Below are 10,900 nucleotides of genomic sequence, written 5' to 3' on the forward strand. Positions count from 1 at the left end.
TTTAAACATATCATCCTTATGGGAAAGTGAAGGAAAGTTTGTACTTGGCTGAAATATAAAACATATAATTTTTGGCTTTTTTCATGTTTCTATTTCTCTCATAAGTGTTAAAGAAACTGTATAAACTGCAGTGATATTGTTTTTGAAATATTATTGCTCATTATGACTTTGGCCTCAATTTGTTCTTCCCATAAAGAGAGAATGGAGTTTTTTCTCTTTTTTTCTGCAAATCCTCTATCAGTCGCGGCTCAAAGCGTGTCTAATCTCCTCCAGGAAATGCTGAAACAAAGCTCTGGAAAAAGACAGCAGTCTAATGGCTTTAAAAGTTCTTCACTGTTTTCTGGGAACCAGAGCTCACATTGCTGATCTTTCCAATTTCATATTTCACGTGGGGCATGGGACAATGACTCGTGGGCGTGTTTAACATTGAGGCTTGGCTATGCAAATGAAATTTCTTGGGCTTAGCAGAGACAAATTTAATGTTATAAGGATGACAAAGCCATTTGGTAATAACTCCTCTGTTGTTTCAGGATTAATTAGCTCATATTGTCTTTTCTGGTAATGATGCACTGTTGTCATTATTGCTCTTTGCTTTTTACCCCAACATTAGCAAATTTGAAATGAAAGTAGAGAGTTGGAAAAAAACATTTTTAATAAATGTCAAAATGATCCTGAGCATTTTTTTTTTACAGAAATCCACAGTTATTCTAATTCTTTGCATTATTGTCAGTTATTTCCCAGCCAGCACGCATGAGTGGGCCCCACTTGTGTTTGATGTGGGCTACATGGTAATGAGTGGGCATGGGTTTTATCTGGGCGAAACTGCATGGGACACATATGGTTAACCTAAAATGAGACCCATATGGGCTGGCCCATATGGGCTAAATGCATGGGCCCTATTCAGCAACTAGGTGGGCTATCTGGGAATGGGATAGTACTGGGCAACACTATATGGGGCCCATGTGGTTTCAGTATCATGGGCCAACATGGGAGCCCTGTGGGCTGACCACATTGAACCCACATGACATCAGCATGGGCTGACCATATATGGGTTAGACCTGGGTGTGGATATGTGGGCCCCAGTCCTTTTTTAAGTGGGCTATCTGGGAATGGGATAGTACTGGGCAACAGTATGTGGGGCCCATTGGTTCTAGTATCATGGGCCCAACATGGGAAGCCCATGTGGGCTGACCACATTGAACCCACATGACATCAGCATGGCTGACCATATATGGGTTAGACCTGGGTGTGGATATGTGGGCCCCAGTCCTTTTTTAAGTGGGCTATCTGGGAATGGGATAGTACTGGGCAACAGTATGTGGGGCCCATGTGGTTCTAGTATCATGGGCCCAACATGGGAAGCCCATGTGGGCTGACCACATTGAACCCACATGACATCAGCATGGGGCTGACCATATATTGGTTAGACTGGGTGTGGATATGTGGGCCCCAGTCCTTTTTTAAGTGGGCTATCTGGGAATGGGATAGTACTGGGCACAGTATGTTGGGGCCCATGTGGTTCTAGTATCATGGGCCCAACATGGGAAGCCCATGTGGGCTGACCACATTGAACCCACATGACATCAGCATGGGCTGACCATATATGGGTTAGACCTGGGTGTGGATATGCAGTCCTTTTTTAAGTGGGCTATCTGGGAATGGGATAGTACTGGGCAACAGTATGTGGGGCCCATGTGTTCTAGTATCAGGGCCCAACATGGAAGCCCATGTGGCTGACCACATTGAACCCACATGACATCAGCATGGGCTGACCATATATGGGTTAGACCTGTGTGGATATGTGGGCCCCAGTCCTTTTTTAAGTGGGCTATCTGGGAATGGGATAGTACTGGGCAACAGTATGTGGGGCCCATGTGGTTCTAGTATCATGGGCCCAACATGGGAAGCCCATGTGGGCTGACCACATTGAACCCACATGACATCAGCATGGGCTGACCATATATGGGTTAGACCTGGGTGTGGATATGTGGGCCCCAGTCCTTCTTTAAGTGGGCTATCTGGGAATAGGATAGTACTGGGCAACAGTATGTGGGGCCCATGTGGTTCTAGTATCATGGGCCCAACATGGGAAGCCCATGTGGGCTGACCACATTGAACCCACATGACATCAGCATGGGCTGACCATATATGGGTTAGACCTGGGTGTGGATATGTGGGCCCCAGTCCTTTTTTAAGTGGGCTATCTGGGAATAGGATAGTACTGGGCAACAGTATGTGGGGCCCATGTGGTTCTAGTATCATGGGCCCAACATGGGAAGCCCATGTGGGCTGACCACATTGAACCCACATGACATCAGCATGGGCTGACCATATATGGGTTAGACCCTGGGTGTGGATATGTAGGCCCCAGTCCTTTTTTAAGTGGGCTATCTGGGAATGGGATAGTACTGGGCAACAGTATATGGGGGCCATGTGGTTTCAGTATCATGGGCCCAACATGGGAAGCCCATGTGGGCAGACCACATTGAACCCACATGACATCAGCATGGGCTGACCATATATGGGTTAGACCTGGGTGTGGATATGTGGGCCCCAGTCCTTTTTTAAGTGGGCTATCTGGGAATGGGATAGTAATGGGCAACAGTATGTGGGGCCCATGTGGTTCTAGTATCATGGGCCCAACATGGGAAGCCCATGTGGGCTGACCACATTGAACCACATGACATCAGCATGGGCTGACCATATATGGGTTAGACCTGGGTGTGGATATGTGGGCCCCAGTCCTTTTTTAAGTGGGCTATCTGGGAATGGGATAGTACTGGGCAACAGTATGTGGGGCCCATGTGGTTCTAGTATCATGGGCCCAACATGGGAAGCCCATGTGGGCTGACCACATTGAACCCACATGACATCAGCATGGGCTGACCATATATGGGTTAGACCTGGGTGTGGATATGTGGGCCCAGTCCTTTTTTAAGTGGGCTATCTGGGAATGGGATAGTACTGGGCAACAGTATGTGGGGCCCATGTGGTTCTAGTATCATGGGCCCAACATGGGAAGCCCATGTGGCTGACCACATTGAACCCACATGACATCAGCATGGGCTGACCATATATGGGTTAGACCTGGGTGTGGATATGTAGGCCCCAGTCCTTTTTTAAGTGGGCTATCTGGGAATGGGATAGTACTGGGCAACAGTATATGGGGGCCATGTGGTTTCAGTATCATGGCCCAACATGGGAAGCCCATGTGGCAGACCACATTGAACCCACATGACATCAGCATGGGCTGACCATATATGGGTTAGACCTGGGTGTGGATATGTGGGCCCCAGTCCTTTTTTAAGTGGGCTATCTGGGAATGGGATAGTACTGGGCAACAGTATATGGGGGCCATGTGGTTTCAGTATCATGGGCCCAACATGGGAAGCCCATGTGGGCAGACACATTGAACCCACATGACATCAGCATGGGCTGACCATATATGGGTTAGACCTGGGTGTGGATATGTGGGCCCCAGTCCTTTTTTAAGTGGCTATCTGGGAATGGGATAGTACTGGGCAACAGTATGTGGGGCCCATGTGGTTCTAGTATCATGGGCCCAACATGGGAAGCCCATGTGGCTGACCACATTGAACCCACATGACATCAACATGGCTGACCATATATGGGTTAGACCTGGTGGGATATGTGGGCCCCAGTCCTTTTTAAGTGGGCTATCTGGGAATGGGATAGTACTGGGCAACAGTATATGGGGCCCATGGGTTTCAGTATCATGGGCCCAACTGGGGAGACCATGTGGGCTGACACACTGAACCCACATGACATCAGCATGGGCTGACCTATATGGGTTAGACCTGGGTGTGGATATGTAGGCCCCAGTCCCTTTTTTAAGTGGGCTATCTGGGAATGGATAGTACTGGGCAACAGTATATGGGGCCCATGTGGTTTCAGTATCATGGGCCCAACATGGGAAGCCCATGTGGGCAGACCACATTGAACCCAATGACATCAGCATGCGCTGACCATATATGGGTTAGACCTGGGTGTGGATATGTGGGCCCCAGTCCTTTTTTAAGTGGGCTATCTGGGAATGGGATAGTACTGGGCAACAGTATATGGGGCCCATGTGGTTTCAGTATCATGGGCCCAACATGGGGAGACCATGTGGGCTGACCACACTGAACCCACATGACATCAGCATGGGCTCATGTCATGGGCCCAACATGGGAGACCATGTGGGCTGACCACACTGAACCCACTGTGGGTTCAGTGTGGTCAGTACATATCCACGCCCAGGTTGGACTGGGTGTGGATATGTAGCCCCAGTCCTTTTTTAAGTGGGCTAAATGAGACAAAATTGTAGAACAATGTACAGGGGTTGGACAATGAAACTGAAACACCTCTCATTTTAGTGTGGGAGGTTTCATGCCTGAATTGGACTAGCCTGGTGGCCAATCTTCATGATTTGCACATTGCAACAGTAAGAGCAGAGTGTGAAGGTCCAATTAGCAGGGTAAGAGCACAGTTTTGCTCAAAATATTGCAATGCACATAACATTATTTGGGACATACTGGAGTTCAAAAGAGGGCAAATTGTTCACCAAGACAGCAAGTCTTTGTGATTATCAAGAGCCACAGTATCCAGGGTAATGTCAGCATACCACCAAGAATGACGAACCACATCTAACAGGATTAACTGTGGATGCAAGATGAAGCTGTCTTAAAGAGATGTTTGGGTGCTAACCTGGATTGTATCCCAAAAACATAAAACCACGGTGCCCAAATCACAGTAGAATTAAATGTGCACCTCAACTCTCCTGTTTCCACCAAAACTGTCCGTCGGGAGCTCCACATGGTCAATATACACAGCCGGGCTGCTATAGCCAAACTTTTGGTCACTCGTATCAATGCCAAACGTCGGTTTCAATGGTGCAAGGAGCGAAAATCTTGTGCTGTGGACAATGTGAAACATGTATTGTTCTCTGATGAGTCTACCTTTACTGTTTTCCCCACATCCGGGAGAGTTACGGTGTGGAGAAGCCCCAAAGATGCATTCCAGCCAGAGTGTTGTATGCCAGAGTGAAGCATGGGGGTGGATCATTGATGGTGTGGGCTGCCATATCATGGCATTCCCTTGGCCCCATACTTGTCCAAGACGAATTGATGCTGTATTGGCCTCAAAAGGAGGCCCTACACCACGCTAATAAGTTATTGTGGTCTAAAACCAGGTGTTTCAGTTTCATTGTCCAACCCCTGTAGTTAACCTGTCACTTTCAAAATTTTGACTGTATGTCAAAGCAAAAGCTGCAAGAGCAAGATTCTCAAAACTTGGAAAGAATTACCCGAGATGTCAGCTTTATAGTCTTTGCCAAGGCAATTGTTACTCAGCTGGCCTCTAATGGAGTTGATGTAAGGTAAATTGTAGAATTTAATTTTTCCTTGTAGGAAACCTCGACGATAGTAAAGGTTGGTGACCTTGACCATTGTCGAGGTCTCCAGGACGAAGGTGACCTCGTCTTGGAGATCACCCAAGGATATATTTTGCTGATAGAACAGAACATCCATGTCTTCCTAATGTTTGAACCTAAAACATGTTCACTGTGTGATATCTATGCCTGGCTCATTTACAAACAATAGGCTTCCAGAGGACCAGGATATTAAAACATTAAAAATAATTCTACAATGCTTTATTTTTTAAACCAGTTCAGTATTGCTCTAGCCACACTTTGAACCCTTAACATTTTTTCATGTTATTATTTTATGCTAGAACAGTCCAGTCCAGTCTCCAAGCCAGTACGCATGAGTGGGCCCCCCTTGGGTTTGTAGTAGGCCATATGGGTAATGAGTGGTCATGGGTTTTATCTGGGCAAACCTCATGGGACACATATGGTTAACTAAAATGGGACCCCTATGGGCTGGCCCATTTGGGCTAAATGTATGGGCCCTATTCAGCAACAATGTGGGCTAACTGGAAATGGGACAGAAATGGGCAACACTATTTGGGGCCCATGTGGTTTCAGTATCATGGGCCCCACATGAGAAGCCCAATGTGGGCTGTCCACATTAAACTAACATGACATGAGCATGGGCTAACCATACATGGGTTGGACCTGGGCAGGAAAATGTAGCCCCTAGTACTTTTTTTCATGGTCTAAATGGGACAAAATTGTAGAACATTTTAATCGACAATGTGGTTACCCTGTCACTTTCAAACTTTTCACTGTATGTCAAAGCAAAAGCCAGTTCAGTATTGCTCTTGCTACACTTTGAACCCCTAACTTTTTTTCATTTTATTATTGCAGTCTGAATGTCTTAAAACATTTTTTTGAAATAATCTGTTTGAAATATATACGTAAACTCATATTCTGGTGCTTACTCAAAATTAAGCACAGAGTGGTCATGGTTGAGCTTTAGTCCTTGTTTTATTTTTAATAATAATAACTTTTTATTTTATTTTTATTATTATTTTTTATCAATTGGATGTTTAGACATCCATAGAGTTTACTGCAGCCTGTTCGCAGCAAGATTTAAATTTTTATTTGGACAAATAGTTCAGATCAGACCATTGTGAAAAATATCACAAAATGTTTAGAAAATAAACAAAACTCATTAGCAAGTGAGAGACAAGAGTAAAATTTTGAGCATCTGTTTTTTCATATATTTGCAAACATTTTCCAAGTCATCAGTATAAATAAAAATAAAAAATAAAAAAACGTAACATTTCTGTTAATGATTCATTTGGTTCCAATTACCTTTTTGTTCATTGTTTGCTCTGAGGCACCGTTGCCAATAAAGGTTGGTGAATTGAAGTACCGGTAGGCACTTTACACATCCACTGAAGAAAATAGTTCCAAAACATATTTGAATAAGGAGGACAACGAAATGTATTTATTTACATTGAGAACTTTTGCTACATCGGTTTTACATTTGTTAAACCGATGTAGCACTCTCAAAAATTAATCTTGTGTTTCTTGGAAAACGTAAAATGACCCGCGGATGGATATGCGGTTTCAAAATCAAGCCTGTTCTCTTCATCAGTCCGTTGGCGCGGAGTCTGCCTGTTGGCTGATCTACGAAAGAATCTGTAAGTACATTTCTTCTGTTTTACCTAGTACCAAATTTTAGGGAGAGATTTTAAATCGCTTGTTAAAAAAATTGTTGCTCGTAACAAATCGGACGACAGTATCCCAAAAGAGACTTAATTGTTATTGTTATTTTGCTTTTCTTTAGGGTGATACTTTTTCTGATATTGCTAACACACACAGCTACACACAATAAGCAGATTTTAGTGCAGACCGATTTCAAAAGCAGCGTTGTGGGCCAAACCATTTTCAAATACCGCCGCCATTCTATTTGTTGAGCTGCCATTGGTTCATTTGAGCGCCAACGAGGCAGAATGAAATCGGTTCACTGAAGAATCTATGTTGCTAGCAGAGGTTGTTACAAAGTGTCTGGACACAATAAAACCATTTGTATGATTTAAAAAGAGTAACTATTGTGCTTTCATTCTATGTACTTGGGCTTTTAATAATCTTTCTCACAGTCACATCAGCATGCATGGGTGGGTCTCATGTATGGATTCAGGCTGGTTTGGCTGGGACCCATGCAAGATTATTATTGTCGTTTTTTTCAATAAAACTGCATTGAATCGTTTAGCTTTGGGCTATATAGGTAATGATAAGAGGGCATGGGTTTTATCTGGGCCAACTGCGTGAGGCTCAAAAGGTTAACCGAAATGGGACTCATATTGTTGGCTCAATTGGGTTAAATGTATGGGCCCAATTCAGCATTAACGTGGGCTAACCGGGCATGGGACAGAAATGGGAACACTATATGGGGCCCATGTGGTTTCAGTATATTGGGCCTAAAAGGTTTTTTGTAAATAGGATGAAGGCATTGTAGTTCATATTTTTAAATTCTTTTTTTAATTGTTGTGTGACACTTTAAAGCGTTTTGTTATGTCATAGTTTATTTCAATCTGCCGCTATTGTGTTGGTCTAGAGTAGTCATCAGTGTCAGGGTTCCTGTGTGTGTATGTGAGTGTCGCATCTTATTTCAGCGAGGAGCCCGTGGAGCTTGGCACAGGTGGAGGAGCAGCAGAATCTTCAGTCTACGCTAGATTGACTGAAGATTCTACTGGTGTATGCTAGATGGTTGCATACACCGGTAGTCACTCTGGCCTCTCCTGTTGTGAACAGTTTTCTGAGAACGTTTCTGTGTCTACTAGAAGTCACCTGGTCTCTGTGTTTGTTCGATCCTAGGGGTTTTGTCGCCTCATTCGAGAACTCACCAGTGAATACCTGCCTGCTCGCTCCGCCGATTCCACTGCCTCCACTCCACCCTTCGAGCTTCCAGCTCTCTTCCATTCCCACCTCGCATTTACCTTCGGAACCGCTGCACACCCTCTCTCAGGAACCTGGCATCTCACACCCACGCCTCAAAAGACCCGCACCGAAGTAAGCCTGTTCCTGTTTCCCCTCCGATCACTCATTCTAAGCCCGTCATAACTAAGTTCTCGTTTCAGGCCAACCTGGTCGAGTGGTCCTCACCCTTCCGCTGATGTCCGGGAAATAGATTTTATTTTGTCCTGTTGTAAATAAATCACTCACTCATCCCTATCCAACGTGTGGTTACTGCATGTGGGTCCGTAAATTGAAACCCATCATGTCAATCAGTGGCCAAGCCTGAAACAAATATTGAAAGATGAAGAAATTCTTTTGATATTTTTGCAATATTTAGCTAGCAGTTATGTGAAATGTACTTATATTTAATTGTAGCTCTAATTTTTTTATATGTGCAATGTTTTAGGCTTTATTAGTTACATTTATAGTGATTTTCTAAACTTCTCTTAAGAGTAATACTACTGTCTTAGTCCTGTCACGTTAACAAAGAAATTAGGATAATTGCAAAACTGTTCAGTGTTTACAATATAAGGCTTCAGTAGTTAATCCATACAAAGGCTGTTTTGCCTTAATTTTTTTATTTTTTTGAAAAGTCTAAATGTTATATTGCACTAATAAAATATATATTTTGCAGGCTTCAAGAGGATCAGCGTGTGAAGATCACTTTATAATGATTTGAAAAAGGTAGATTAATATGTTAGTGAAATTAAGCACATAAGAGTGATATAATAACAAACTGATGAACAAAAACAAAATGTTGTCCTGTTATTGTCATTGTACTTAAGGTTGCCATGGCTACAGAAATTGGAGGAGCATCCTTAGAAGACACAATACAACCAGCTGTGCGATTCCTCATGTCCCATGAACTGGAAGTCCAGTTCAACCTTTTTGGCCAACATTGGAAACAAGCTCTTGGACCTGCGTCTCTTTGATGTTTTGTATGGTAAATATCAGTTTTTATTGTCAGAGTAACTTTTTTTTTTCACTTTTCTTTCTTAAACATGTTAATTTATTTTGGTTGTTTTATTCTTTTGTTTGTTATTTTTAGTAATGTTTTTAGATTAAAAATTGAGTCTTCAATTTTTGGTTTTATTTGAACAGTATTCTTTCACTGTTGTTAAGAACTTAAAAATTTGAAGGTAATATTGTTTGCATTTCAAACAATATTAAAATAACCACAAAACCACGATAGAACCTAGTAGTTGATTTATATAGATGGATATATTTTAAATTTACAGTAAGAATATAGTTTCTGTACATAATAATGATGACTCAAGAGTCCTTTTGATTATGGCATATTTCTGCAAGCATTTTTGCCCCATGAAGGGGAGATGCAAATCTCATGAATGTTACATTGTGCTAAAATGAAACACTAATACAATTTCTACCTTTGCTTGTTATTTCAGGGGACTTAAAAGAAATTATCCATCTACAGAATCACACAAGCATACAGCAAAGACTCTCGAAGTGGTTTACTGGAGCCCGAGTGGAAGTGGAAATAGACTAGAGAGACTGCCAGTTCAAACTCAGGTTGGGGAGGTCTTTCAAGATGGACAGTTTCAGTAAAGTATGAGAGATTTCAAATTTAAGCATGCATATGGCATGTAGGTTATTTTTAAAAATGTTTAACAAAAATGTATTGTGAAAGATCTATATAGGTGTGTATATTCACATTGTGTGTATCAATGTGAATATACGTGTATAAAGTTATATAGATAGTATTTAGATGTATACATTTATAGACCTGTAGGAAAATATGTAGGTGTCTTTATTTGTGTGCATCTATAGATATATATTTATAGATCTGTTTATAAGTTTGTTATAGTAAACTAGCTTCTGTTATTTTCAAAGATGTCGTGAATAATTGCAGATTTCTTTTTGTGGCACCATTCCCTGAGTATTAATGAAGTTCTAATAATTGCTGTAGTGAGGTAAAAAATAACTCCTGACAATATTTTAAATTACTAAATAAAAGCCTTGAGCAAAATAAATTTTTCATCTCTTTTTTTATTTTTTATTTGAACACGTTTTAAGCTAGACTTTGGATTGTTGATCAAGATTGCATCAAGATGTAATTCACATCCAGGTTAGATGAGAATTGTTCCTACAGGATTAAGGCATCTGGGTCCCACTGAAAGCCCAGTCAGCACCCATTGAAATCAACCTGGGCAAACCCATGTGGGGCCACCATGGAAACCGTGGACAAACCCACTTGTTACCCATATTCTAGCCCAGTTCAGACCCAATTGGGACCCAGGTAAATATTCCTGACAGCACCCTAGTGGGCCACAGATGAGCCTCATGTAAGTTAACCACATGGGCCCCACTGAAAACCCAGTCAGCACCCATAAAAATTTACTTGGGCAAACCCATGTGGGGCCACCATGGAAACCGTGGACAAACCCACTTGTTACCCATATTCTAGCCCAGTTCAGACCCAATTGGGACCCAGGTAAATATTCCTGACAGCACCCTAGTGGGCCACAGATGAGCCTCATGTAAGTTAACCATGTGGGACCCACTGAAAACCCAGTC

At 42.6% G+C, this 10,900-nt stretch overlaps 1 long non-coding RNA gene across 1 annotated transcript; it reads left to right on the plus strand.

Moving 5' to 3' along the window:
* Positions 1-9,197: 9,197 nt before the first annotated feature.
* LOC129376822 (uncharacterized) lies at positions 9,198-10,356 on the plus strand. Its single transcript, XR_008607836.1, has 2 exons — positions 9,198-9,308; positions 9,772-10,356. It is a non-coding gene; the product is annotated as an uncharacterized LOC129376822 (long non-coding RNA).
* The last annotated feature ends 544 nt before the right edge of the window (positions 10,357-10,900 follow it).

The sequence above is a fragment of the Poeciliopsis prolifica genome, unplaced genomic scaffold (genome assembly GCF_027474105.1).
Source record: "Poeciliopsis prolifica strain line A6 unplaced genomic scaffold, Auburn_PproV2 SCAFFOLD002, whole genome shotgun sequence".
Lineage (NCBI taxonomy): Eukaryota > Metazoa > Chordata > Actinopteri > Cyprinodontiformes > Poeciliidae > Poeciliopsis > Poeciliopsis prolifica.